Raw genomic sequence first — 211 nt, 5'->3', positions numbered from 1 at the left:
TGCTGTGCTTTTCCCCATGGCTGCTCCGGACATGGCCATGGCGAGGGGGAGTGGGAGAGGTGCTGCTGTGGTCCTGCCTCCTGCGAGGAGTGGGAGACACTCCTCCAGGGACACACAGCCGCCTCTAAAAACCCACTGCAGGGCTCGTCACGTGGCTCCCTCCAGACCCTCCTCACCGGTGGGCTGCCTGACAAGGCACAGGGCAAACCCT

Source organism: Antrostomus carolinensis, unplaced genomic scaffold, assembly GCF_000700745.2.
Source record: "Antrostomus carolinensis isolate BGI_N321 unplaced genomic scaffold, ASM70074v2 scaffold26368, whole genome shotgun sequence".
In the NCBI taxonomy this organism is placed as follows: domain Eukaryota; kingdom Metazoa; phylum Chordata; class Aves; order Caprimulgiformes; family Caprimulgidae; genus Antrostomus; species Antrostomus carolinensis.
The sequence above is the reverse complement of the archived record's forward strand: the minus strand, read 5'-3'. Positions refer to the sequence as shown.